Source organism: Glycine max, chromosome 4, assembly GCF_000004515.6.
Source record: "Glycine max cultivar Williams 82 chromosome 4, Glycine_max_v4.0, whole genome shotgun sequence".
Lineage (NCBI taxonomy): Eukaryota > Viridiplantae > Streptophyta > Magnoliopsida > Fabales > Fabaceae > Glycine > Glycine max.
In genome coordinates, this window is record NC_016091.4 from 41,078,099 (window position 1) to 41,105,382 (window position 27,284).

Here is a 27,284-nt window from a genome sequence, read left to right on the forward strand (position 1 = left end):
AGGCCTAAAAGATAAATGTTGTTGACTGGATTAGAGGTTAGCAAACAACAAAGTCAAAAGTCCAAAAAAAATGAATTGGCTTTAATACATACGTTATTCCTTTTAGACAATTGACATACTAAGACGGTTGGTGATATAATCATCTTAGTATGTAGCGTTTTTTTAGACGGTTATGCAATGAATCGTCTTAGATTTTCCTTTAGACAAATGACATACTAAGACGGTTATGCGCATAACCGTCTTAGTATGTCTATTTTTTTATTGGTGTTGTTTTACTTTTTGTAAGTTTTTTGTGCTATTTTATTTTTTGTAATGTGTAACGAATACACTAAACATTGATTTGAAGCAAAAATATATTTATATTATTTTCAACAATTGTAAAATCATTTAATTACATAATACAAAAATTTACATAATTAATGAAAGTCTACAATTTTTCCCTAAATTGAAATTACTATAATAAGGTGAAGAGCTAGGAGAAAGGCTGCAAAAATCTTTCGTAATTGATCAATATCACTTGAACCCTACAAAATGACAAACAAACTCATGAAACTAACAGAAGGAGGACACGCCTAAGTACTGAGAAACAAATGAATAAAATGAATTATATCAATAAAAGGCATGTACACAGTTTGAAATTATAAGTAAAACAACAACATACAAAAATATCAGAACAAAAATTAGCAATAAAAAAGGTCTATAAACACCATAGCCAACAACTTCTGAACTAACCCCAGTATTTTTTTCATTTCTGATGTGCATTTCACACACTACCTCTGCAATTAGTCAAAATTTCTCTCTCAACCACTCAAACCACCCTCCTTTTATCTTTGTATACTTGATGTTCTTAACAACCCTCCCTTTTAATCTATCAATCTACTCTCTTTTCTTTCCATGTCTAAATTAAATTTCATTAGTTATTTTATTAAAAAAATTAAATAGATAAAAATAATCATCACAATTTAAGTCGTTCATTGTAAATAATATAATTTATAGTCAAAGTTATTTATTATGAATTTTAATTATATAAAAAATGTTCAGTTAACAAGCAGGACCCTGAAAGATTTGGGAATTTTTAATTAGGTCCACAAATAAATAAATAAAATTATAATTGGGTCATTGATCTTGTAATTTTTTTTAATTGGGTTGCTAAGGTTTGTAAGGTTTCACAAACTAACTCCGAGGAACCAATCATAAGAATTGTGACCATACACGTTTCGAAGAAGAAAGGGGTCTGAATACAGACAAAAACCAAACAAGACACATGCACAAGGCACCCATATTTTTTAACTATTTTTAATTTCATCAGTTCAGGAAGGTGGTAAATATTTGAAGAACTCCGTTGGTTATATCTACTAATAGTTGATTTTTTTTTCTCTTCTGAGTTCAAACAAGGAAAAATTCCAAACTTAGTGTCATTCTTAAACCCAGATGCATTAATTTCATTCCACAATCCAAATTACAAAAGTGAAAATTGAAATAGACAATCAGCTTGCACCGTAGAGAAGAAAACCAAGGGCTGAAAACAAAGAAACCCCTACTTACATGCATGGAAAAAATTATTAACGTCCGGTGATAAGCCGGAGGAAGGTGAGGATGACGTCAAGTCCTCATGCCCCTTATGCCCTGGGCAACACACGTGCTACAATGGACGGGACAAAGGATCGCGATCCCGCGAGGGTGAGCTAACTCCAAAAACTCGTCCTCAGTTCAGATTGTAGGCTGCAACTCGCCTGCATGAAGTCAGAATCGCTAGTAATCACCGGTCAGCTATACGACGGTGAATTCGCTCCTAGGCCTTGTACACACCGCCCATCACACTATGGGAGCTGGCAAAGGTTTGTTATTGTTCTTTCATTTCCTGTTGTTTTGTTTGGTTTATGATTTTACATACACACACACACACACACACACACACACACACATATATAATACACACACACACACATACATATACATGTAGCTACATAATGAAGTTACTTTTCTGCTGCTGTAGGAAGGAATAGGTATAATTGAAATTCTCAATGCAATTGTTGCAAGAATTCCCCCACCTGAAGATACATCTAAAAAACCATTGAGGGCTTTAATATTTGACAGGTACTCTTCATTTTTTTCAAATGTACTAATCCATTTGATCATATATGTTGCCAATACTCTATGGATCCACATGGATTATCATTTAAGATTTGGATAACATTGATACCACAAAATAATTTTATTAAGGTCCCTACAATGTAAAAATGATAACATAGACACTTCAACTGAGACTAGGTAGTCTTATTGCAAAGTTCAAGGATCTAATTTCTATGTCTAGGGCTCATCTTGTACTTTAGTTTATTCTTTTTCCATGTAGTTTTGTTGTTGTGTACTTAGCTTAATGCATGTTCAGAGACCTTTACTTTATGCATCCAAGTTCTATACGATTGCTCTCTCTACGTAGACATCCTTAGATGCAATAATTTCCAATGTTATTAAATAGCCCTTATAGTCCCACCATAACACTAATGTGGCATTTCTTGACCCCTCTGCCATAGGCAATTTGTGAAGGGAGGCTCTCTATGGCAGTGCCATAACTGCAATGGTGTGTTTATATGGCAGAATTTTGTCCTTCACCATATTCTGTGATCCACCTTTGATAACTTTGGTATTCACATGGATAGAATTCCTTTAGTATGTATGGCAGATTTATCCCCCTAGTATGTTGTGTCAACTAACATTCTTTTACATGTGGTATTTATACTTCATGCACTCATATTTATTATTTCTTTACATGCAGCTACTATGATCCATATAGAGGTGTTATTGTATACTTTCGAGTTGTAGATGGGACTATAAAGAAAGGTGACAGAGTTTATTTTATGGCTAGTGGGAAGATACAATACCTTTCCTATTTTTTGATCCCCTATTTTTGCCAACAAAGATTTAGTTTGGTGGTGACAAACTGTCAGTATAGTTGCCGGTTCATAATTTCATTCAACATTTGTTAAATCTTTAATATGACTGCAAACAAATTCAAACAAGCTCTAGTCTATCATTGGTGAAAACTTGGTCATTATGGTGACCACTGACTACTAATATTCTCTGAACTAATCTGATTACTAAATTACAGGATTATTTTGCTAATGAAATTGGAGTTTTGTCTCCTAGTCAACTACAAGTTGAAGAATTGTATGCTGGTGTGGTAAAATACTTCTGAATGGTTTAATTAGCAGGGTGATGTATTTCACATTGCGTATGGTATTTTTGTTGTCTCTTTCCTCCTCCTTCTCATCACTTATTAATTCTCTGTTTTTTTGGTCTATATATTGGTGGGAAATAAATATATGTGTGGCTATATGTAAATTTCCTGTCAATAAAACTTGATTGTGGATTCCTGAGATATATTATGGAATCATATTGGTTTGGGGAAACCATAATTAGTATTCATTTTATCTGCTTTTATTTTTTCTGAAGAAAAAAAGTATGGTAAAACATTCTTTAACTCAAATTGCAATTGTCTAAATGCAAGGGCTTAGACATTGGAAAAAAAAATTTGTGAAGTAATTTTCACTATCCAAGTGTACCAAATTATACTTTTGTAGGCATTTGAACTGAAGAGGAATGACCCATAATTCAGTAATCAGAATAGTTGGTCAGACCTGTAATTCTTATTTTATTCAATGAGAATAATAAAAGAGTTGGTATAATTGTATAAAAAAAAGAAAACTAATTGTTTTAGCCATAGAAACATTTTATTCAGAATACTTGGTCAGACCTGTAATTCTTATTTTATTCAATGAGAATAATAAAAGAGTTGGTTTAATTGTATAAAAAAGGAAAATTAATTGTTTTAGTCATAGAAACATTTTAATGAACCTAATTCCGTGTTATTAATGAAATACATATATGGAAAAAAAATCCTTGCCCTCCACTTAATCTTCCACCATCTCACTGCTAAATCTTATTTAACACACTACCATCCTACTGTTTTGTCCCTTGCATTCACATCAAGTGCTTTTGCCATGTATTGCAGAACTTGGAAGTAAAGAAATATTACAAGATACTATTTTCAATATTTAAACCTTGAAAATCATAACTTCAGTTTTGATATAATTATCAAGTTCACATTAAAAAAAGATAATTATCAAGTTAGTTGTAAATAATTCAATGTCTATATAATAATTAATGAATCATATATGGATGACGATAACGTAACTGGTGTTCTACATGACCAAATATAGCAACTCAACATTTAACACACACTACTACAATTATGGTATTCTAAGTCGGTTCTACAGGATATTCTATGACAATTTTGAACCGTCATAAAAAGCAACGTTGTAATATTTATTACGACGGTTGTGCAACCGTCTTAGAATGTAATGGTTACTAAGACAGTTATTCAATATCACCTCACATGAAGCCTATGTTATAGCTTCTTCAACATCTCTTCTATGTTGTTGAGTCAAATGAATTCATGTCAGTTTAAATATGATAATGGAATAATGGATGCTAACTTTACTATTTTCATTGACTATAGAGATATAAGATTATAGTATGAGTTGCATGGTTTTTTCTGTTGAGTATAGTCCATAGACATATTATGTAACTTATGCTATGCAATTTAAGTTCTGCTACAGATTCATGACTTAGTGGAAGATAAGAAAGGTAGAACAGTGGCAACTCTGTTTGGGACGTGGGAAGAGAGCTTGCATTACGTAATTGGAGGGAATTCTGGGAAAGGAAAAGAGTCCTCCTATGTGTCATCAAAACCACATGTTTTGTGGAAGCGGAGCCCAACACCAGAGTACCAGACAAGATATAACCTCACACAATTTGCTATGACACTAAATGAAATCACACCTGGATTAAAGGTGAGTATTGATTCAACTGTTTTTCTTTTAACCTCACCTTTCACTAAACCCTGAGAGCATGCATATTGCTTTCATGTTCACTCATCCAAAATCACGTTGAAATATTAACTGATGTGATTTTAAGGAAATGTTTAAATATTTGGTTTTACTTTGAAGAATTGATTCTAGGTACAAATTTTGGATTGAAATAACTTAAGTTGTATTGAATAAAAAAAATTATACTGAATTCTATCGCTGACTTTCTTTTTTAGAGTAAAAAAATTCAAACATATATAATCATATTACTTTAAAATTAGTTTGAATCAAAATCAATTTTGTGCATGTTCACTCAAACATCCAAACATAAAATTGGTTCATTCAATGGCACTAAATCCTATGTGGTTTGGTTAGTATTTAGTACTGACAAATTAAGTTAACAAGCAGGAGAAGTTGCCACCAACAGATTCAAGACTAAGACCTGATCAAAGGTGTTTGGAGAATGGACAGCATGAAATGACCAATTTTGGAAAGTTGCGGTTGGAACAAAGTCAGCGGTAGGTTGCTTCTGAAATTTCAAGGGACCTTGTCCTATAATATAATGAAATGCATTATGCTATTGCTGGTTAACAAAAGACTCACCATAATTGCAGGCATGAAAGGTGTAAGAGAAGGGTTGGAAACCAAGGTGGTTTGCCAAGGAAAAAGGCAGCAACTCTTACCGTTATTTTGGAGGGTACTGGGAGACCAGGGAAAAGGGGAACTGGGAATCTTGTCTTGACATTTTTGGCCAAGTCTCAACCCATACTGATTTTAACCCAACTTCATAAATTCTCAACACTGTTACCTACCTACTCCCCCTACTACCACACCCCTTTTGATCATAGCATATATTCATAACCATATTTATGATCATTACTTTTTTTAGCATTCAACGGATATGGTTGATTAATGCCTGTTATGTATACGTTACGTACAGAAAACAGTGGTTCTTACTTCTTCCTCAACAAGGTAACTTCCCATTTCCCAATTCCATCTGGCAACAACATCAATTTTTCTTGTTGTCAGATACTCATTTCAAAGTTGGGTCTATAGAATGGATGGAGTGGAGCTTTGTATGAAAGTCATAGTTGGTATACTAATCATAATCATATAAATATATCCATAATATGGAGAAAAGGAGGCAAACTCGTTAAATGAACATGCACCCTTTTTTAATGTTTAATTATGATGATCCATTGAACATGTTAAACTGTTTATACACGTTTATTCCAATTTGGTGCAACAAGTTAGGCAATGCTTTTGGTTATGTCAAATGAAATTTGGTAAATGAGTCCAGCATAAGATACAGGAAAATATGCTGTTGCATGCGCATGAGAAAACTCAATTGACCGGAATCTTGTTTGTATTTACCATTTTTATTCCGTGGATAGATGGGGTAGTTGTGGAAACTCTTGTTGACGAGTGTTAAGAAACAAGAGAGAAAGAGTTGTGGTCTTAATATAGCAGCTGCCAATAGATTAAGCGGCTATGCCCGTGATCCTCTCGAGATTGTTGTAGATAAAGATCAAAACGTATAAATTAAGGAAACAAAATGGAATTTTCACATGATTGTGGTGTGAGGACAAATAACAAGTTAACAGTGGGGGCAACAAAGCTACCACTTGTCTAGTCTATCCACCTGATTTCTTGTTTAATAACCTCATATCAAGCCTAGTCCAATCTGTTGATCCTCAAAAATAAACTCTTGTAAACTCTAGTCAAACCTGAACAATTTCCATATGAAGAAGGCCCAGAAACCCACATCTAAAGGAATTCTATCCATCTAAATACCAAGGTTATCAAAGGTGGATCACAGAATATGGTGAAGGACAAAATTCTGCCATATAAACACACCATTGCAGCTATGGCACTGCCATAGAGAGCCTCCCTTCACAAATTGCCTATGGAAGAAGGGTCAAGAAATGCCACATTAATGTTATGGTGGGACTATAAGGGCTATTTAATAACATTGGAAATTATTGCATCTAAGGATGTCTACGTGGAGAGAGCAATTGTATAGCAACTAGATGCATAAAGTAAAGGTCTCTGAACTTGCATTAAGCTAAGTACACAACAACAAAACTACATGGAAAAAGAATACACTAAAGTACAAGATGAGCCCTAGACATAGAAATTAGATCCTTGAACTTTACAATAAGACTACCTAGTCTCAGTTGAAGTGTCTATGTTATCATTTTTACATTATAGGGACCTTAATAAAATTATTTCGTGGTATCAATGTTATCCAAATCTTAAATGATAATCCATGTGGATCCATAGAGTATTGCCAACATATATGATCAAATGGATTAGTACATTTGAAAAAAATGAAGAGTACCTGTCAAATATTAAAGCCCTGAATGGTTTTTTAGATGTATCTTCAGGTGGGGGAATTCTTGCAACAATAGCATTGAGAATTTCAATTATACCTATTCCTTCCTACAACAAAAAAGTAACTTCATTATGTAGCTACATGTATATGTATGTGTGTGTGTGTATTATATGTGTGTGTGTGTGTGTGTGTGTGTGTGTGTGTGTGTGTGTATGTAAAATCATAAACCAGACAAAACAACAGGAAATGAAAGAACAATAACAAACCTTTGCCAGCTCCCATAGTGTGACGGGCGGTGTGTATAAGGCCCGGGAATGAATTCACCGCCGTATGGCTGACCGGCGATTACTAGCAATTCCGACTTCATGCAGGCGAGTTGCAGCCTACAATCTGAACTGAGGACGGGTTTATGGAGTTAGGTCACCCTCGGGGGATCGCGATCCTTTGTCCCTGATGTGCCATTATTTTCTCCTATTTCTTAACCCCTTTTGTACCATTTTAAGTACTGATTAATCTTAATTGTCAAATTAATTAGACAGTTTTATTATTTGGGCCCATTCAGCTAATTTGATGTTTTTAATCTAATTTCAGGAATTAATGAAGCATTGGGCTTGAATCTAGAATTGGGCGTGGACTTGAAGAGAGCAGACTATTCTACAAAATTAGATCTTATCTTATCTTTATCTTATCTAGATATTATTTAGATTTGATCTCATCTAGATATTATTTAATCTAGATCTTATCTTATCTTATATAGATTTGAATTTAATTTATTTATGGGCTTGGATTTAAAACAGATTTGTAAGCTTTGGCGCTGGAAAACTATATAACAGCACCAAGGTTCTAGTTTTGGTCTCTCTCTTCTCTCTCCCCTATTTTCGTTTTCTAGTCTTAGGCTTTTTCTTTGAGACATTTTTTTCGTTTTGCAATTCCAGTAGCAATAAAATTTCGTTCTTCAATTTATAAGTTCTTTATCTATTGATTAATGGAAGGCTAAGTCCCCAACGTTGCTTTCTCTTGAGGATCAAGCACAGTTCTCTTTGAGGTTCTATTATTACTGTTAAATTCTGTTCAGTTTTTCCTCTTCACTAATTACTTTAAATTCGTTGCTATTAATTCATGCATGCTTAGTGCTTGATTAATTGTCTCTACGCTTAATTTACGTTCATGCTTAATGATCGTTTATGAGTAATTGGTGTATGTGTTGCTTAATCACATAATGAATGCCTTATGTTAAATTTCTCTTAGTAATTTAATTTAGGGTTGGATTAAGTGGTTAAACTGATAAAGGATAAATTCTCGCAACCTAGGATAAGAGACCTGCTTGCAAATGAAGGGGAAGCAACGTATTTTAATTCTAATATTTTTCTAATTCAATTTTACTCGCTATTTAATTTACAAAAGCAAACAACCCCCCCCCCCCCCAATTCATTACTATTTTCCTACTATCCGTTATGAACATTTGGTTTATCATTGCTCGTTGGGAAACGACCTAGGATCACTTCCTAGATACTGCATTTTTAATGTTTATTTGATTCGAGTACGGCCTCGATCAAATTTGGCACCGTTGCCAGGGAGCAGTGTCCAAAGGTTCATAATAGCTAGTGTCGTGTTAGTGTTTAATTCTTGTGTTAGTGTTTAATTCTTTCGTGTTGTGTTAGTATTGTGTTAGTATTATTTAGTACCTTGTTATTTTGTTTATTGTGTGTTCTGTTTTAGTTTTTTTCTGTTCAGCGCTTCCCCTGTTTCAGTTTTGGTGTTTTGCTGTGAATAGTGTTTTGCAACGGATTTAGCAACCACTTTTGCTTAATAGAACACTTGCTCGAAAATAGGGTAGTAGTGGAAATCCCTTAGCGATGGATTTTAGAGACCACCCTTGCTGAATTAACTTGGATTTTTTGTTTTGGTAGCTATAGTTGTTATTTTTGGCTGAATTTTTTTGTGGTCACTTATTTTGATCCATATTTTGTGGGAAAAATAGTTGGAGCCCTTAGTTTGGTCAGGTTTGAAAGTTCCAAAAAAGTAGCAAATTTGATTTTTGTTAAAACTTCTAACGGCCATAACTTTTGCTCCGGTTATCAGAATCGCAATTATTATATATGTATTTGGGGTAGAAAAAAATTTCCCAAGCCGTGGCATCCGGCCATAGGTCGGCTGAGGTCTCCTTCTTCCAAAAATTGAGATTCTGTCAAAAGTTTTTTATTTTCCAAGTATTATTCTCTTATTTTTCTTAACTTATCATTTTTAGCTTCTATAGTTAGACTTTGAATTTTTGTTTGAAATTTTTTGTGCTATCTTCTCATCATTTTATAAGGTTGCTCACAAAATTTCAAGTCATTTGGATATCATTTAATGGTAGTTGTAGTTCAAACCTACACTATTACTTGCATAAGAAGGCAACTAGTTGTGCATGCTGAATATAGTGTATGACTAGAGGCAATCCATCTGACTTACAACCCTTAGATCCTGAGATAGATAGGACATTTCATAAATTAGTTAGACATCATTTAGTACCTTTTGAACATCCTGAGCATTCTGTTATTGGTGATTTTGAGCATTATAGCTTTGAACATTCTGATTTTGAACATTCTGAGAACATGGCACTACCTCCACCCCGTGAGAGAACTCTAAGGGAAATGGCTGCACCTGATTTCACCTACGAAAGCTTGTGCATTCAATACCCTGATGAGGGTGTTCCATATGTTCTCAAAACTGGACTAATACATTTGCTGCCCAAGTTTCATGGTCTTGCAGGTGAAGATCCTCTCAAGCATCTTAAGGAGTTCCATATTGTTTGTTCCACCATGAAGCCCCCTGATGTCTAGGAAGATCATATCTTTCTAAAGGCTTTTCCTCATTCTCTGGAGGGAGTGGCAAAAGATTGGCTATATTACCTTGCTCTTAGGTCCATTTTTAGCTGGGATGACCTTAAGAGGGTGTTCTTGGAGAAATTCTTCCCTGCATCTAGGACCACTGCCATCAGAAAAGACATTTCAGGCATTAGGCAACTTAGTGGAGAAAGCTTGTATGAGTACTGGGAAAGATTCAAGAAATTGTGTGCAAGCTGTCCTCACCACCAGATTTCTGAGCAACTTCTTCTGCAATATTTCTATTAGGGACTTAGCAACATGGAGAGAAGTATGATTGATGCTGCCAGTGGTGGAGCCCTTGGTGATATGACTCCTGCTGAGGCTAGGAATTTGATTGAGAAGATGGCTTCTAACTCCCAACAATTCAGTGTAAGAAATGATCCTATTGTTCTTAGAGGAGTCCATGAGGTGGCCACGGATTCATCTTCATCTACTGAAAATAAAAAGCTTGAAGGAAAACTTTATGCCTTGGTCAACCTAGTAACTTAGCTTGCCATGAATTAGAAATCTACACTTGTTGCAAGAGTCTGTGGTCTATGTTCTTCTGCAAATCACCATACAGATCTTTGTCCTTCTTTGGAGCAATCTGGAGTCAATGAGCAACCTGAAGCTTATGTTGCAAACATTTATAATAGACCCCCTCAGCAGCAAAACCAACAACAACAGAATAATTATGATCTTTCAAGCAACAGATACAATCCAGGTTGAAGGAATCATCCAAATCTGAGATGGAGAAGTCCTCCACAACAACAACAGCTTATCCCTCCTTTTCAGAATGCTGCTGGCCCAAGCAAGCCATATGTTCCTCCCCCAATGCAGCAACAACAACAACAACAAAGGCAACAAGCAACTAAGGCTCCTCCTCAACCTTCCATAGAAGAGTTTGTGAGGCAAATGACTATACAAAACATGCAGTTTCAACAAGAGACAAGAGCCTCCATTCAGAGCTTAACTAATCAGATGGGACAGTTGGCTACACAGTTAAATCAACAACAGTCCCAAAATTCTGATAGATTACCTTCTCAATCTATCCAGAATCCCAAAAATGTGAGTGCCATTACATTGAGGTCAGGAAAGTAGTGTCAAGGACCTCAACAAGAAGCATCTCCCTCATCCGCCAATGAACCTGCCCAACCTCACTCTACTTTAGAAAAAGATGATGACAAAAATTTAAAGAGTAAGTTACCTAACAATTTCTATGCAGGTGAATCTAAAGAGAAGCAACATATCCCTCTTCCATTCCCTCCAAGAGCAATTTCCAACAAAAAAATGGAAGATGCAGAGAAGGAGATCTTGGAAACATTTAGGAAAGTAGAGGTAAACATACTTCTGCTGGATGCAATAAAGCAAATTCCAAGATATGCTAAATTCTTGAAGGAGCTGTGCACTAATAAGCGGAAGCTTAAAGGAAGTGCAAGAATTAGTATGGGCAGAAATGTCTCCGCATTGATTGGTAAATCTTTTCCCCAAATCCCTGAAAAATGTAAAGATCCAGGTACATTCAGCATACCTTGTATTATAAGGAATAGTAAGTTTGACAATGCCATGCTAGATTTAGGAGCTTCCGTTAGTGTGATGCCTCTGTCTATTTTTAATTCTCTATCTCTAGGTCCTTTGCAGTCATATGATGTGGTAATTCATTTAGCTAATACAAGTGTTACCTATCCTGCTGGTTTCATAGAGGATGTCTTAGTTAGAGTTAGTGAACTGATTTTCCCTGTTGATTTTTATATTTTGAATATGGAGGAGGGATTTTCTAAAGGATCAGTTCCCATTATTCTAGGCAGACCTTTTATGAAAACTGCTAGAACTAAGATAGATGTATATGTAGGCACACTATCTATGGAGTTTGGTGATATAACTGTTCATTTTAATATTCTTGATGCTATGAAACACCCATCTGAAGATCTTTCTGTATTTCGTGTTGAAATAATTGACCATATTGTTGATGAATACATGACTGATCTTCTTCCTAATCTGCATGCCTGTCACTCTTCATGCATTGTGAAATTCTGATACTGGGGACAGATGTCGTACAGGATGTCACGACATCACGCTTCAGAACATGCAGATTATAGTTGACAGTGTGTACAGTTTAAACAAGAAGATAACACAAGAGAATTGTTAACCCAGTTCGGTGCAACCTCACCTACATCTGGGGGCTACCAAGCCAGGGAGGAAATCCACTAAAATAGTGTTAGTTCAAGGTCTAACAGCCACTGTTTACAACCTTCTCACCTAACCACTACCCGTGCAATCTCTACCTAAGAGCCACTCTTAGATATGAGAACCCCGCTCACTCCCTCTCAACCACACTCCCGTGTTTACAAATAAATCAAAGACACACCAGAGATCAACTCTGAACAAAAGGGATCAACCCTACACACTAGAGATCAACTCTACACACTAGAGATCAACTCTACACACTGGAGATCAACTCTACACACTAGAGATCAACTCTACACACTCAGGTCCAACACTTGATGTTAGGGTACCATCAAGGTGGCTCACAAAACACTCAAGTCCCAAAACTCACAAAATAACTCTTCAATCCCGGACTTGGTAGAAAACTCGTGCAGCCTCCATGTTTATATAGCAATGTGCGTTTCTGGGCTGCAACGGCTTGTGCTGGAGGAGATCTATCATTCTTCCTGAAAATCTGCAGTTAAAGAACTAAAAGATACAGTTTGATCTTTTAGTTTTTATCTTTAATCTTTAATCCCTGAACGAACTCTTCTACTTTGAAATTCGAACTTTAATTATCTTTTAATTCGTTCCAGAAGATAGATCATCTTATCTCTTGCTAACTGCACAATAATCTGTTAAAGATATAACAGATTTATGTGTCCAGTATTTTCGGGCCAGATGTCAGGACATCGTGTCCGACATCGTGGATTCTGCAGCTTCAATTCTTCATTTGACATTTTATCTTGACTTATGCATTGTGCAGCAACTCCAGTATTCTCGGGCAGGATGTCAGGACATTGTATCCGACATCGTGGATCCTGCAACTTCAATTCTTCATTTGACATTTTATCTTGCCTTGTGCATTGTGCAGCCCGATCTTATTCCTTGACATAACGTTGGACATCATGTGCAGCAACTCCAGCTTTCCTTCATTGTCTAAGTGCTTATGTTTTAACAAAATCTTAGCCAATCTTTTAAAGCTTAGTAAAGCTAGGCACTAACACATTGAGTCTAAATTTGCACTTGATTATATTTCTGAATTTGATGCTGAGAGTGAATCTGAATTTGATATTGATCACATGTCTGGTGATGTTTTATCTCTTTAGATTGATTTTATAAAGTCAGATGGAACTAACCATGTTTCAAGAAGTACACATACCTCTGACTTTCTTTATGAGGTACAGGCTGAGAAACCATCCCTTTCTACCACTATCCAGCCGCCCACACCAGAATTGAAGCCTCTGCCATCAAATTTAAAATATGCTTACTTGGATGATAGCAAAAGTTTTTCAGTAATTATATCTGCCTCCCTTGCTCATGAGCAAGAGGAGAAGCTGTTATCAGTTCTCAAGAAGCATAAGAAAGCTATAGGCTGGACTCTGGCAGACATTCCTGGTATTAGCCCATCCACATGTATGCATCGAATAAATTTAGAAGATGGGGCTAAACCAGTAAGACAGCCACAGAGAAGACTCAACCCAGTGATTCTTGATGTAGTGAAGAAGGAGGTAACCAAGCTTTTGCAAGCTGTAATCATTTATCCAATCTCCGACAGCCAATGGGTGAGTCCCGTCCAGGTAGTTCCAAAGAAAACCGGCCTCACCGTGATAAAAAATGAGAAGGAGGAGCTGATTCCTACTCAGGTGCAGAACAGTTGAAGAGTATGCATAGACTATAGGAGGCTGAACCAGGTTACCAAAAAGGACCATTTTCCACTGACTACCACCCCCATCATCCAGGCACCCGACTGGACAGCCCCTTTTGAGCTTATGTGTGATGCATCAAATTATGCATTGGGGGCTGTCCTTGTTCAGAAAATTGATATATTGCCTAGGGTGATATATTATGTTTCTAGGACTTAAGATGCTACCCAAGCAAATTATACTACTACTGAGACAGAGCTACTAGCCATAGTTTTTGCTCTTGAAAAATTTCGTTCTTATTTGCTTGGTACTCGCATTATTGTTTATACTGACCATGCAGCTTTAAAGTACTTGTTGTAGAAGGCTGATTCAAAGCCTAGGTTGATCCGATGGATGCTCTGGCTCCAAGAGTTTGACTTGGAGATCCGTGATAGGAGTGGAGCACAAAATTTAGTTGCTGATCATTTGAGTCAGATCAAACATGTGTCTGATGAAGACTCACCCATTCAGGATGATTTCCCGGATGATCATTTATATATATTGTATAGTATTTCTGATTCTCTTTCTACTCCCTGGTTTGCTAACATTGTCAATTATTTAATTGCTTCTGTTTTTCCTCCCTTAGCATCTAAGGCTCAAAAGGATAAAATTAAAAGTGATGCTAAGCATTTTATTTGGGATGACCCCTACTTGTGGAAATTGTGTAGTGATCAAGTCATTAGACGATGCATTCCAGATCATGAGACTGACTCAGTCCTGCGGTTCTGTCATTCTTTCGCACTGGGAGGTCATCTGGGTGTTCAAAGGACAGCTCACAAAGTGCTTGATTGTGGCTTTTATTGGCCCACAATCTTTAAAGATGCGTGGAAGATTTGTAGCACTTGTGAGCAGTGTCAGGGAGCAGGAAGTGCACTTACATGGCGACAACAAATACTTCAGCAACCTATGCTATTCTGTGAGGTGTTTGATGTCTGGGGTATAGATTTCATGGGTCTTTTTCCTATATCTTTTGGTTATGTTTACATTCTCCTTGCAGTTGATTATGTTTCAAAATGGGTGGAAGCCAAGCCCACTAGAACTAATGATGCTAAGGTTGTTGTAGATTTTGTCAGATCTAATCTATTTTGCAGGTTTGGAGTACCTAAAGCAATCGTTAGTGATCAAGAAACTCATTTTTGCAACAAATCAATGCATGCCTTGCTTAAAAAGTATAGGGTTGTCCACAGGGTATCCACACCATACCACCCCCAAACCAATGGACAGACAGAAATTTCAAACAGCGAGATCAAGAGAAGCCATAGGAATGCAGCCAAGCAGGAAAGATTGGAGTATCAGGCTAGATGATGCTCTTTGGGCACATAGGACTGCCTACAAAGCACCCATAGGAATGTCTCCTTATCAGGTTGTCTTTGGAAAGACATGTCATCTTCCAGTGGAGATTGAGCACAAAGCATACTGGGTAGTGAAGACCTGCAACTTCTTTATGGATCAAGCTGGTGAGGAAAGAAAGTTGCAACTGAGTGAGTTAGATGAGATCCGCCTAGAAGCGTATGAGAATGCCAAGTTCTACAAAGAAAAGACCTAGAAGTTCCATGATAGCATGATAATTAAGAAGGACTTCATGGTTGGGCAAAAAATGTTATTGTATAATTCTAAGCTTGGACTCATGAGTGGTAAGTTGAGGTCTAAGTGGATTGGTCCTTTGGTTGTTACTAATGTTTTTCCTTATGGTACAGTTGAGATCAAAAGCGACTCCACACACAAGAGCTTCAAGGTCAATGGACACCGACTTAAGTCATTCCTCACAAACCCTTCTTTAGTGGACGTAGTGGTGGAAGAAACTTCCTTACTCCACCCTACTCTTCCTCCATCATGACTTAGGGAGTTTTTCTTTTCCTATCTCCTTCTTTACTTTTATTACATTTGTCCGATTCTATTTGATGGTTTAATTGTTTTTAATCTTTTAATTGTGCTACATTGAGGACAATGTGTTGTTTAAGTATGGGGGGAGTGTTCTTTGGTTTTGGTTTTGATAGTTGTGTTAAATTAGTTTAATTTTGTTAGTTTTGTTGGGTTCTAGTTTAATTTTGTTAGTTTTGTTGTGTTAAATTTGCATGTTTTTCTTTGAATTATAGGATATGTTTTAGTAATGGGTAATTGTTCTGAAAATAAAAGTCTCTTGACATTTTGTGATTTGAAATCCTTGTTTTTCCTCTACATGTCATGATAGTTTTGAAAGCTCAATTTCAAAGTGATAAGTTTACCTTTGTGAGAATTTGAGCCATCCATCATCATAATCTTTTGGTGTGTTTTGCCCCATTGATTGCTTGCATAATAGCCTTGGCTTGATTCTTGTTGATGCTTCCTAATTCACATGCTTATTTGGAAATGATTTAGGCAATTTTGTTCTTATAAGCTTCTAGCCAAATGGACTTACCTTGAATTAATTCCTTTGATAGCCCCTTTGAGCCTATGTTCCCCTTTCTTTGTTTTGAAGCTCATTACAAGCCTTAAGTAAAAAACCATGATATCACCTTACCCTTAAGGAATTTTGGAGCTTTGGAATTGTTTTGGGAATAAGTATGGGCGGGGGGTATGTTTCATTGGAAGATATGATTTTTGGCCATGCTTAATGTTCTATTTTGGCCATGCTTGATGTATATGTATATTGCCTAGTTCTTGCTTTAATCTTCAATTTCGTACTGTTCAATCTAAAAAAAATCAGTTTCTGCAAATTCTTCAATTTCGTACTGTTCAATCAAAAAAAAGAAGAAAAGAAGTGAAGTTGAATAAATGAGGTCTTGTTATGAGGACTTGATTTGGGAGCCTTGGTTGATTTTGTTGATATTAGAGGGTTTGGGTTTACTACTTGTGCTTAATTTCCAGTTATTCCCCATTGCTCCTCTATTCCTTTGGGATTTAGCTACTTATTCCATATTTTCCCCTACCTTGTCCTTGGCCCCATTACAACCTTAAAACACCTTTTGATCCTTATGTGCTTGTGTTTATGGGTTGATTGTCAATTTTAGAATCTTGCCAAGTCTAGGTGGTATTTGTTTTCATGGGTGCTTCGAGAGTAAACAGTAGCCTAGACACTTGAGAGATAGAGTGTATATCTTGTGAGGCTTTATCATTTTTCATTATTGAGCTGATTAACTATTTTGCCATGATTGGGTTGCTTGGATGATTTTCACGAATGTCTTGACTCTTTGGATCTCTTCATGTTAGATGTTACCCATTCCTTGATGTTCATTGAGAAATATGTAAATGTTTTGTTTGTCTCTCTTTGATATCCTTGGCTTTTGTTCTTTATTTCATTTTGCCCAGGAGTGCAAAAGGCTAAGTATGGGGGGTTTTGATGTGCCATTATTTTCTCCTATTTCTTAACCCTTTTTGCACCATTTTAAGTACTGATTAATCTTAATTGTCAAATTAATTAGGCAATTTTATTATTTGGGCCCATTCAGCTAATTTGATGTTTTTAATCTAATTTTAGGAATTAATGAAGCATTGGGCTTGAATCTAGAATTGGGCGTGGACTTGAAGAGAGCAGACTATTCTACAAAATTAGATCTTATCTTATCTTTATCTTATCTAGATATTATTTAGATTTGATCTCATCTAGATATTATTTAATCTAGATCTTATCTTATCTAGATTTGAATTTAATTTATTTATGGGCTTGGATTTAAAACAGATTTGTAAGCTTTGGCGCTGGAAAACTATATAACAGCACCAAGGTTCTAGTTTTGGTCTCTCTCTTCTCCCTCCCCTATTTTCGTTTTCTAGTCTTAGGCTTTTTCTTTGAGACATTTTTTTTCGTTTTGCAATTCCAGTAGAAATAAAATTTCGTTCTTCAATTTATAAGTTCGTTATTTATTGATTAATGGAAGGCTAAGTCCACAGCGTTGCTTTCTCTTGAGGATCAAGCACAATTCTCTTTGAGGTTCTATTATTACTGTTAAATTCTGTTCAGTTTTTCCTCTTCACTAATTACTCTAAATTTGTTGCTATTAATTCATGCATGCTTAGTGCTTGATTAATTGTCTCTACGCTTAATTTACGTTCATGCTTAATGATCGTTTATGAGTAATTGGTGTATGTGTTGCTTAATCATATAATGAATGCCTTATGTTAAATTTCGCTTAGTAATTTAATTTAGGGTTGGATTAAGTGGTTAAACTGATAAAGGATAAATTCTCGCAACCTAGGATAAGAGACTTGCTTGCGAATCAAGGGGAAGCTACATATTTTAATTCTGATATTTTTCTAATTCAATTTTACTCGCTATTTAATTTACAAAAGCAAACAACCCCCCCCCCCCCAATTCATTACTATTTTCCTACTATCTGTTATGAACATTTGGTTTATCATTGCTCGTTGGAAAACAACCCAATTAAAAAAAAATTACAAGATCAATGACCCAATTATAATTTTATTTATTTATTTGTGGACCTAATTAAAAATTCCCAAATCTTTCAGGGTCCTGCTTGTTAACTGAACCTTTTTTATATAATTAAAATTCATAATAAATATCTTTGACTATAAATTATATTATTTACAATGAGCGACTTAAATTGTGATGATTATTTTTATCTATTTAATTTTTTTTAATAAAATAACTAATGAAATTTAATTTAGACATGGAAATAAAAGAGAGTAGATTGATAGATTAAAAGGGAGGGTTGTTAAGAACATCAAGTATACAAAGATAAAAGGAGGGTAGTTTGAGTGGTTGAGAGAGAAATTTTGACTAATTGCAGAGGTAGTGTGTGAAATGCACATCAGAAATGAAAAAATACTGGGGTTAGTTCAGAAGTTGTTGGCTATGGTGTTTATAGACCTTTTTTATTGCTAATTTCTGTTCTGATATTTTTGTATGTTGTTGTTTTACTTATAATTTCAAACTGTGTACATGCCTTTTATTGATATAATTCATTTTATTCATTTGTTTCTCAGTACTTAGGCGTGTCCTCCTTCTGTTAGTTTCATGAGTTTGTTTGTCATTTTGTAGGGTTCAAAAAGTAAAACAACAAAAAAAAATAGACATACTAAGACGGTTATGCGCATAACCATCTTAGTATGTCATTTGTCTAAAGGAAAATCTAAGATGGTTCATTGCATAACCGTCTAAAAAAGCGCTACATACTAAGATGATTATACCACCAACCGTCTTAGTATGTCAATTGTCTAAAAGGAAAATCTAAGATGGTTTTTTGTATAACCATCTTAGAAAGTACTACATACTAAGACGGTTATACAACCAACCATCTTAGTATGTCAATTGTCTAAATGAAAATCTAAGACGGTTTTTTGAATAACCGTTTTAGAAAGCGCTACATACTAAGATGATTTTTGTATAAACGTCTTAGTATCTCATTTTTCTAAATGGAAATTTAAGATGGTTTTAAGTCAAACCGTCTTAGTATGTAAAAGTTTCTAAGACGGTTGTACCAATAACTGTCTTAGAAAGACAATCATACTAAGGTGGTTTTTGTACTTAAAACTGCTTTAAAAAATAAACACATGCTAAGACAGTTATTGAATAGTTAATCTTTTTTAAAATATTTTTTTTATTTTCATTATTTATTTTCTTAAAATATAATGATTATAATGAATAGTTAATCTTAATCATTGATTCAAAAAAATCAATCATTAAGATGAAAAATAACTTGATCAATTCTCAATATATATATATATATATATATATATATATTACTTTACAAGAGATCAATAGATTGGACTAGACTTGATAGGAGGTTATTAAACAAGAAATAAGGTGGATAGACTAGACAAGTGGTAGCTTTGTTGCCCCCACTGTTAACTTGTTATTTGTCCTCACACCACAATCATGTGAAAATTCCATTTTGTTTCCTTTATACGTTTTGATCTTTATCTACAACAATTTTGAGAGGATCACAGGCATAGTCGCTTAATCTTTTGGCAGTTGCTATATTAAGACCACAACTCTTTCTCTCTTGTTTCTTAACACTCGTCAACAAGAGTTTCCATAACTACCCCATCTATCCACGGAATAAAAACAGTAAATACAAACAAGATTCCTGTCAATTGAGTTTTCTCATGCGCATGCAACAACATATTTTCCTGTATCTCATGCTGGACTCATTTACCAAATTTCATTTGACATAACCAAAAGCACTGTGTAACATGTTGCACCAAATTGGAATAAACGTGTATAAATAGTTTAACATGTTCAATGGATCATCAGAATTAAACATTAAAAATAGGGTGCATGTTCATTTAATGAGTTTGCCTCCTTTTCTCCACGTTGTGGATATACTTATATGATTATGATTAGTATACCAACTATGACTTTCATACAAAGCTCCACTCCATCCATTCTATAGACCCAACTTTGAAATGAGTATCTGACAACAAGAAGAATTGTTGTTGTTGCCAGATGGAATTGGGAAATGGGAAGTTACCTTGTTGAGGAAGAAGTAAGAACCACTATTTTTTGTACGTAACCTATACATAACAGGCATTAATCAACCATATCTGTTGAATGCTAAAAAAAAGTAATGATCATAAATATGGTTATGAATATATGCTATGATCAAAAGGGGTGTGGTAGTAGAGGGAGTAGGTAGGTAAAAGTGTTGAGAATTTATGAAGTTGGGTTAAAATTAGTATGTGTTGAGACTTGGCCAAAAATGTCAGGACAAGATTCCAAGTTCCCCTTTTCCCTGGTCTCCCAGTACCCTCCAACATAACGGTAAGAGTTGCTGCCTTTTTCCTTGGCAAACCACCTTGGTTTCCAACCCTTCTCTTGTACCTTTCGTGCCTGCAATTATGGTGAATCTTTTGTTAAATTAATGAATGAGAGCATATTAACTAGCAATAGCATAATGCATTTCATTATGTTATAGGACAAGGTCCAATGAAATTTCAGAAGCAACCTGTTGCTGCATTTCATTATATCTTGTCTGGTACTCTGGTGTTAGGCTCCGCTTCCACAAAACATGTGGTTTTGTTGACACATAGGAGGACCCTTTTCCTTTCCTAGAATTCCCTCCAATTACGTAATGCAAGCTCTTATCCCACGTCCCAAACAAAGTTGCCACTGTTCTACCTTTCTTATCTTCCACTACGTCGTGAATCTGCAGCAAAACTTAAATTGCAGAGCATAAGTTACATAATATGTCTATGGACTATACTCAACAGAAAAAACCATACAACTCATAGTGTAATCTTATATCTCTATAGTCAATGAAAATAGTAAAGTTCGCATCCATTATTCCATTATCATATCTAAATTGGCATGAATTCATTTGACTCAACAACATAGAAGAGATGTTGAAGAAGTTATAACATAGGCTTCATGTGAGGTGATATTGAATAACCGTCTTAGTAACCACTACATTTTAAGACGGTTGTACAACCGTCGTAATAAATATTACGACGTTGCTTTTTATGACGGTTCAAAATCGTCGTAGAATATCCTGTAGAACCGACTTAGAATACCATAATTGTAGTAGTGTGTGTTAAATGTTGAGTTGTTGTATTTGGTCATGTAGAACACCAGTTACGTTATCGTCATCCATATATGATTCAGTAATTATTATATAGACATTGAATTATTTACAACTAACTTGATAATTATCTTTTTTTAATGTGAACTTGATAATTATATCAAAACTAAAGTTATGATTTTCAAGGTTTAAATATTGAAAATAGTATCTTGTAATATTTTTTTACTTCCAAGTTCTGCAATACGCGGAAAAAGCACTTGATGTGAATGCAAAGGACAAAACAGTAGGATGGTAGTGTGTTAAATAAGATTTAGCAGTAAGATGAGGAAGATTAAGTGGAGGGCAAATTTTTTTTTTCCATATATGTATTTCATTAATAACACAGAATTAGGTTCATTAAAATGTTTCTATGACTAAAACAATTAATTTTCTTTTTTTATACAATTAAACCAACTCTTTTAATATTCTCATTGAATAAAATAAGAATTATAGGTCCGACCAAGTATTTTGAATAAAATGTTTCTATGACTAAAACAATTAGTTTTCTTTTTTTATACAATTATACCAACTCTTTTATTATTCTCATTGAATAAAATAAGAATTACAGGTCCGACCAACTATTCTGATTACTGAATTATGGGTCATTCCTCTTCAGTTGAAATGCCTACAAAAGTATAATTTGGTATACTTGGATAGTGAAAATTACTTCACAGATTTTTTTTTCCATTGTCTAAGCCATTGCATTTAGACAATTGCAATTTGAGTTAAAGAATGTTTTACCAGACTTTTTTTCTTCAGAAAAAATAAAAGCAAATAAAATGAATACTAATTATGGTTTCCCCAAACCAGTATGATTCCATAATATATCTTAGGAATCCACAATCAAGTTCTATTGATAGGAAATTTACATATAGCCACACAAATATTTATTTCCCACCCATATATAGACCAAAAGAACAGAGAATTAATAACTTACCTTATTATTGTGCACAATTGTAGCCAATGGCTCCACACAGTCACCATTTATCCGTATGTCAAGTTTAATTAAATTACTTTCAGTGTACCTGAAAATTAATTATCAGAAAGCATCGGAACATTAAATCTTTGGAAAGACAACCTTTTTCAGTCCATACTTAATACTATGATTTTATTTAATAAAAACTTTAATTAGCATTAAAGTATTGTGTGCTTCAAATATTAAAAAAAACAAAAGTCATCCTCTTCTGGCACAGAGTTCAAAACATGAAATAATATATTTCTGCAATTATGTGACATACTATGGCTGCATTTGCAAGATGACGATTTAGATAAATTTCTCAATAAGCACTTAGAGGAAAAGAACATAAAAGGAATTAAGGAGATGAAATGAATTACAATTCTCGTAGAGAAGTTTGTTAGGATTGCATTGTTTTGTGAGATTATAATTTTTTCCATAAAAAAATTGTTTATAATTGTTCTCTCTCATCTAACTTTTCCGTAGGTAACTATTAACTAAAGGGACCTATCATTCTTGCCTTGGAAAAGCTTTGATTTTTTTTTTGGTGACATGAAAGAGTTTCCGTGACTAGAAACTAATAAAAAATGCGGCAATGTCTGCATTAATTTACAATCCCTAAACATCAGATATGTCTTATTTATTTATGAAAATTACCCTGATTACACTACATAATCAGGGACATTTACAATAGTCAACGATATCTTGTAAGCCGATAGAATCTTATGTGAATATTATCAATAAACTATGCTCTCGGAGACATTTACCCGACAAAGGTATACTCCATGCTAGCATAACCCTTACTTCTCGACTTCAACTGGTCAAAGAAATCACCAACCATCTACAAAATTGACATTCAAAAATATTCAAATACTTGAGAGCCAAAACTAGTTAAACAGAAGCACGAGTTTTTAGGGTCAATAGACAAGAACTAATGCAAGAGATTACCTCTGCTAATGGTAATTCATACGTGATTGATGCCCTATTTTCAGCAATAAATTTCATTTCTTTGAACTGCCCTTTTCTTTCTTATGCCACTTCCATAAGTGAACCAATGTAGTCCTTTGGTGTAAGCATCTCAATCTGTACACAACTACATTAATTCCAAATAAAGACAAATACACACACACACACACAGAGGGAGAGAGAACATGTGAATTAAAATGTTTAGCCCTAACTGCTTCAACTCTTGAACAAGGTGAACAATAAACAGAACAAAGTGCAAGAAATAACCTTAACAAATGGCTCCTCAATTGATTTCCTTTTTCCAGGCTCAGGAAGTAAAGATGGATTTGAGCATTCAACCTTCAAGGATTTTGTGATTCAGACAAAATGATTGCATTAATATGATATATATTTAAAAAATAGAGGCAAATCAATTTTAATGAATAGTTTAGTAAAATAAAGTATACATAGAAAGGGAACTTAGGAATGAGAAGAAATTACAGTATCACCATTTACACAGTGTACCCTGTACACGACACTTGGAGCAGTTGTTATCAGGCTCAAATTGTATTCTCTCTCAAGTCTCTCCTGTAATGTAAAGAACTGGTAAGATAAGACCAGGTTTCCAAAGTTAATCAGAATGTCAATTATGCCATATATAAGAACATTCAAGCAATTCCTATGAAAGCCAAAGAGTAGATGCTCCAACATATTCGAACCTGAACAATTTCCATATGAAGAAGGCCCAGAAACCCACATATAAAGCCAAATCCCATGGCACTCGATGTCTCAGGTTCAAACTGTAAACCAGAAAAAAGAATGAAATCTTTGAATAATTAATCACTAACCCCACCATTGTCAGTTTGACTATAAGAAACATGGATATTTAAGGAAAAAAACTATGTTTGGTTCCAAAGTTAAGATAGTTAATATATATATATATATATATATATATATATATATATATATATATATATATATATATATATATATATATATATATATTATAATCCACAAAATGTCAAAAGCAACTGTGCATGCAGATCTCACATGGCGTAGTTTACATAAACTTTATGACTGGCAGATTCATAAATAAAACTAATTCAAAAGTACAATTGGAATAATTTAATAAACATCAAAAAGTTACAAGAGAAATTGAATTGATAAAAAGCTATTATAACTAAATCAAGAAAAACTATAATTAAATAGAAAGTTACAACTAACAGGTGATAGCATATATAGAAAAAAAGCAAATTATGGTCCTTTGGCAAAAGTCTTGAAACAAAAGATGCATTATTTTTCAACATATCAGTATAACCTTAAGTGCAGCATCATTGAGTTGCAACTTCTCAAGTGCATCACACAGATCAGGGAATCTAACAACAAATGATAATAAGGATATGATTAGTTCCAGATACATTCAACAGTAACATTACAATTCTTTTGCTCAAGAAAGAAAGAAGAGGGTCAACAAGAGATAAATACTGGTCAGCATCAACAGGAAATAAGCCACAGACACCATAGGAGTGGCTTCCTCATATCCAGGGAGTGAATTGTCAGCCTTTCTGCCATAGTGAGTAACAGTGTCACCCACTCTAGCATCAGCTACTGTTCTTATTGATGCAGATAGATAGCCCACCTATCAAAGCACGACACAAGATATCAATGTTCAAAATGAATCAAAAATGTTTATTTTGTCTTTCTTTAGAGAATAAAAATGACAATAATGAATTTAACATTGAACCGAGTTGTCTTGCCAGCAAAAAATATGCAGAGACAGACACAAAGTTACTCAGGAGAAACAATACACCAATGCCATGCATTGTGTCTTGTATGTCACTTTTTTAATTCCTTTATCTCATAGTGAGTGTACATAAGATAAGTGATGAGAAGGAGGAGGAAAGAGACAAAACAATAATACCATACGCAATATGAAATACATCACCCTGCTAATTAAACCATTCATAAGTATTTTACCTCACCAGCATACAATTCTTCAACTTGTAGTTGACTAGGAGACAAAACTCCAATTTCATCAGCAAAATAATCCTGTCATTTAGTAATCAGATTAGTTCAGAGAATATTAGTAGTCAGTAGTCACCATAATGACCAAGTTTTCACCAATGATAGACTAGAGCTTGTTTGAATTTGTTTGCAGTCATATTAAAGATTTAACAAATGTTGAATGAAATTATGAACATGCAACTATACTGACAGTTTGTCACCACCAAACTAAATCTTTGTTGGCAAAAATAGGGGATCAAAAAATAGGAAAGGTATTGTACCTTCCCACTAGCCATAAAATAAACTCTGTCACCTTTCTTCATAGTCCCATCTACAACTCAAAAGTATACAATAACACCTCTATATGGATCATAGTAGCTGCATGTAAAGAAATAATAAATATGAGTGCATGAAGTATGAATACCACATGTAAAAGAATGTTAGTTGACACAACATACTAGGGGGATTAATCTACCATTCATACTAAAGGAATTCTATCCATTTAAATACCAAGGTTATAAAAGGTGGATCACAGAATATGGTGAAGGACAAGATTCTGCCATATAAACACACCATTGCAGCTATGGCACTACCATAGAGAACCTCCCTTCACAAATTGTCTATGGCAGAGGGGTCAAGAAATGCCACATTAGTGTTATGGTGGGACTATAAGGGCTATTTAATAACATTGGAAATTATTGCATCTAAGGATGTCTACGTAGAGAGAGCAATCGTATAGCAACTAGATGCATAAAGTAAAGGTCTCTGAACTTGCATTAAGCTAAGTACACAACAACAAAACTACATGGAAAAAGAATAAACTAAAGTACAAGATGAGCCCTAAACATAGAAATTAGATCCTTGAACTTTACAATAAGACTACCTAGTCTCAGTTGAAGTGTCTATGTTATCATTTTTACATTGTAGGGACCTTAATCAAATTATTTCGGGGTATCAATGTTATCCAAATCTTAAATGATAATCCATGTGGATCCAGAGAGTATTGCCAACATATATGAATAAATGGATTAGTACATTTGAAAAAAATGAAGTGTACCTGTCAAATATTAAAGCCCTCAATGGTTTTTTAGATGTATCTTCAGGTGGGGGAATTCTTGCAACAATTGCATTGAGAATTTCAATTATACCTATTCTTTCCTACAGCAAAAAAGTAACTTCATTATGTAGCTACATGTATATGTATTTGTGTGTGTGTCTGTATTATATATATATGTGTGTGTGTGTGTGTGTGTGTGTGTGTGTGTGTGTGTGTGTGTGTGTGTGTGTATGTAAAATCATAAAACAGACAAAACAACAGGAAATGAAAGAACAATAACAAACCTTTGCCAGCTCCCATAGTGTGACGGGCGGTGTGTACAAGGCCCGGGAACGAATTCACCGTCGTATGGCTGACCGGCGATTACTAGCGATTCCGACTTCATGCAGGCGAGTTGCAGCTACAATCCGAACTGAGGATGGGTTTTGGAGTTAGCTCACCCTGCGAGATCGCGATCCTTTGTCTCGTCCATTGTAGCACGTGTGTCGCCCAGGGCATAAGGACTTGACGTCATCCTCACCTTCCTCCGGCTTATCACCGGACGTTAATAATTTTTTCCATGCATGTATGTAGGGGTTTCTCTGTTTGCAGTCCTTGGTTTTCTTCTCTACGGTGGAAGGTGATTGTCTATTTCAATTTTCACTTTTGTAATTTGGATTGTGGAATAAAATTAATGCATATGGGTTTAAGAATAGCACTAAGTTTGGAATTTTGCCTTGTTTGAACTCAGAAGAGAAAAAAAATCAACTATTAGTAGATATAGCCAACAGAGTTCTTCAAATATTTACCACCTTCCTGAACTGATGAAATTAATAATAGTTAAAAAAATATGGGTGCCCTGTGCATGTGTCTTGTTTGGTTTTTGTCTGTATTCAGACCCCTTTCTTC

The 27,284-nt window shown here is 34.7% G+C and overlaps 1 non-coding gene and 1 pseudogene across 1 annotated transcript; both read right to left on the minus strand.

The window, feature by feature from the left end:
- Positions 1–5,798: 5,798 nt before the first annotated feature.
- LOC100780617 (translation factor GUF1 homolog, chloroplastic-like) lies at positions 5,799–26,910 on the minus strand (annotated as a pseudogene).
- LOC113001502 (small nucleolar RNA R71) lies at positions 10,179–10,285 on the minus strand. Its single transcript, XR_003266897.1, has one exon. It is a non-coding gene; the product is annotated as a small nucleolar RNA R71 (small nucleolar RNA).
- Positions 26,911–27,284: the final 374 nt, after the last annotated feature.